We start from the raw sequence: 3,587 nt of genomic DNA on the forward strand, positions 1-3,587 counted from the left end.
AAAGATGGAGGACACCTTGCCTGACACCCCCTGTGCTGATCCATCCCCACACTCTGAGACCCTTTCCTAAAGGCGCTGCATTTAGTCCTAGGCCTGGAAAGTACAGGCTTATCTTTCTTCACACAATTTGGGGATGCTTCCTCATGGTTTCTGTGCTCACTTTTATGTTTTGTAAAATCTACTACATTTCAAGTTGTATCTCTTTCATCATCTACAGGAGCCTTTCCCCTGCTCCTCTACTGCCTCAATGTGCCAATAGCACATTGCGAAAAGAACTGGACGCACAGCTCCCTCACCTTGCTCTGCTGTTACCTCATAATCCTGGTTCTGACTCGCTGCCACACTCAGGTGATGGCTTCTCTCAAATCACAGGAGAAGTTCTCTTGGTCTCTAGTGCCACATAGTGCAGGAAACACCAGCATTTTATGATTAGTTTGCCTTGCCCTATCTCCATATCACTGTCTTTGAATGAACACTTTCATAAAACATATTGATGTCTACTGGTGAAAAGCATTGCAGGTAAGGGAGGAAGAATCACTGTTGACTTACCTGCAGTTCTGGGAGGAGCAAGGAGCTATCTGAAGTGGGTTTATGCTCCTGTCTTCTCCAAGGTGGGGGTTGGTTTTCCTCTGTGGCAGTAACAATGTCTACTCAACAGGATCCACAGTCCAACTCACTGTTTTATTATTAAATTACAGACCCTGAAATGCTCAAAACAAAAACTAATTAGATCAAAGACTACTTGCTTTGCACATCACCATGGCAATCTCACTTTCTCCATCTAGCTATTTATAATGATGATAACCTCTGCAATAAAACTTGAAATAGATACAAAGACACAACCAAGACAAAACAAATTACAGAAAATGAATGTTTTAATTGGCAGCAAGTCCATTATCCTCTGCCCAAGGATACCACTGTTGTGTAGGTCCAAGAAGAAAAAGGTATGGCCACAAGAACTAGCACATAAGCAGAATTTAAATGCATGCAGAAATGCAACCCGCAAAATCCCCAGCCACTTGCTGTGTTACCCTAAAATCCATACATATATTGGGATATTTTTGCTTTAAAACTCTCCAGACACCCAGAGTTCACCCTAAACCATCAAGCATTAGGACATAAATAGTCCCCAGAATCAGATCCCAGAAGTGTTGCAAAGCAGTGTTATTCTAGGCAGTCTCTGCTTCAAGAGCAACAATTACATGTACAGCATTCTTTGCAGGATTGTCCCTCGATGACAACACTGGAGCTCTAGATCCCATGGAGTGGCAAGGTGTCCCAACCCAATTCTCTTCTCTCCCTCCTTCTCAGCCCCCTGGTCAAGGCACAGCAGCCACCCAAACATGGATCCTGACCTGCCTGACAAGGCACAAGCATGCCAGAGGTCAGCCTCCCCCTCTTTCAGCTCAGTGGGGAGCAAGACTGCTACCCTTGTTTCAGAGGAACTCCAATGAAGAACATCTCTCTGCCTCTCCTTTTTTACGATTTTTATTGTTGGCATCACAGTCCTACCCAGGGATGCAGGGGCTAAGAAGGATCCACCCAAACGGACATCCCTGTGACCAAGAGGGGCAAACATGCTCAAAAAGGGAGCAGGTAGATCAAAGCCTTGAAAATTAGAACAAGCAACGTTATTTGGCACAGTAAACAAGAGAACTGCCAGATCCCATCCAAAATATGTGTGGCAGGTTCTATGCCCTGAAACACGGCTTTCACGTGCTCTGCTCCTTTCTGTACATAGAACTTTCCCCAAAACACAATCTTTTTGTGTTTGTACAGATGTACTCAGTTCTGGGCAAGGCTGCTCATGGGACACATGCCCACATAGGCAGGCAAACAAGGATCTTCACAATCAAAGGAAAGCATTCACAATTTGTCTGCCTTTATTTTACTGTTTATAAATACCCAGTTAGGAATTAGGGGAAAACCACTCTGTGGTTTAAGTAGCCAGTCTGCTACCACAAAAGATGAATAGTGAATAGCTGAAGTGAATGATTCCCAGAAAACTCATACTTGGAGAACGGTTTGTCTGTGTTATTCAGCAAATGCTTATGAATAATGAACAAGAAGTAGGAACATGACCAGAAGACTGATTAAACTGATCAGAGCTTTTTTTCCACATTTAAATATTTATCAAGCACTACATATACAAAAATATATATGTATATTGGGGGAAGTATTTACACACCTCACACTCTTGTGCATACACAAGCCAGAGCACTGACAGCAGTGTATCATCTATCAGACGGTAATGAGCAATGATAATGGAAGTGCAGGAAATTACTGCCCATGTGCAACACTACCACATCAACTACATTTTACTTTCCTGTTTCATCTCTCCCATATGCTACAAGCAGGTTATTAGCATGACCAGTACTCCTACTGAAAGCTTGATGGCCTTGCATCAGCAAGGCACATGGGTGTGAAAAAGGGAAAAGACCTGACAAACTTCTTCACAGTGGTCCTTATGATACTGATGATATTGGAAGAGGTGAGAGCTGAGACAGTCATTTTATGAACACTGCCACTGAAATTTCCTAGCCGAAGACTGTCAGAGATGCTATGTGCAAGGAATTCTGCCTCTCGTCTTACAGATATTCTCCTCTTGCTGCAGTGATTTATAAGCCTTCAAAGGTAATCTGGCAGGGAGGGTCACCTGAATAACATATGACACCAAATTGTCATAACAATTTCTTCACAGGCACCATGCATATTACTAGACCCCTGTTTGCAACCCCATTTTTGACAGCCCTGTGTGGGAAGCCATTATAGGGTCAACCACAAATAATACAAAAATATTTCTTTTCCTATTAAGACATGCCTACTAGGTCACCAAACTCTGACAAACTCTCCAGTGTAACTGGGTGAAAACCAGATTTTTTTCAACTGCCAACTGGAAAGAAGTATTTGGGGCTGACTTTTTTTTTCACTGTTAAATATAGCCTGATTTCAAAATGAAAATATAATTTTAAACAAAATGTCAAGATGCTTTGCAGGCATTCTCCCCACTTTTCATCAAAATAATTTATCAAACTTGATGCAAATTGATTCAATTACTCTAAAACTGCTATAAATGTACATATTGACTAAAAATGTTTTCTGCTTAACTCCATCCAAAACATGCACAACACTTGTAAGAACTGATGGGGGAAACTGTGACTAGGATACAGAAATATTTAAACATCCAATGCAAATAAAGTGCAAACATAATGAACTCACTACTACAGAAATATCTTGGCATGTTTCCACCTGGAGCCAGCGCGATGATTAACTGGCCACATGCACCAATTATTTGAGGTTGATGTTTACATCAGCACTGTGCAAATTGTGTGTCATTCTGCTCACAAAAAACCCCCTTCAACTGAAGCCTGGAGATTAGATCTTCTGTGCCTCATGCAACACGGAATAAAATACAACAAGAGCCTCTGGGATTTCCAAGCAGAGATTTGGGCAAACCCAAAGTAGCCAACAGCCCAGCCAGGGAAATCCCTTGCTGTGCTGGCTCCAACAGGAGGCAGAGAGCTTCTCCAGAGCAGGAGTTACTTGCACAGGGACTTCCACCATTTCTGTTCCACTGGAAACACCTC

At 42.3% G+C, this 3,587-nt stretch overlaps 1 long non-coding RNA gene across 1 annotated transcript; it reads left to right on the plus strand.

Annotated features, from left to right (window-relative positions):
* Positions 1–335: 335 nt before the first annotated feature.
* LOC135421223 (uncharacterized) lies at positions 336–1,470 on the plus strand. The gene is made up of 2 exons (XR_010433937.1): positions 336–519; positions 1,223–1,470. It is a non-coding gene; the product is annotated as an uncharacterized LOC135421223 (long non-coding RNA).
* The last annotated feature ends 2,117 nt before the right edge of the window (positions 1,471–3,587 follow it).

The sequence above is a fragment of the Pseudopipra pipra genome, chromosome 1 (genome assembly GCF_036250125.1).
Source record: "Pseudopipra pipra isolate bDixPip1 chromosome 1, bDixPip1.hap1, whole genome shotgun sequence".
Lineage (NCBI taxonomy): Eukaryota > Metazoa > Chordata > Aves > Passeriformes > Pipridae > Pseudopipra > Pseudopipra pipra.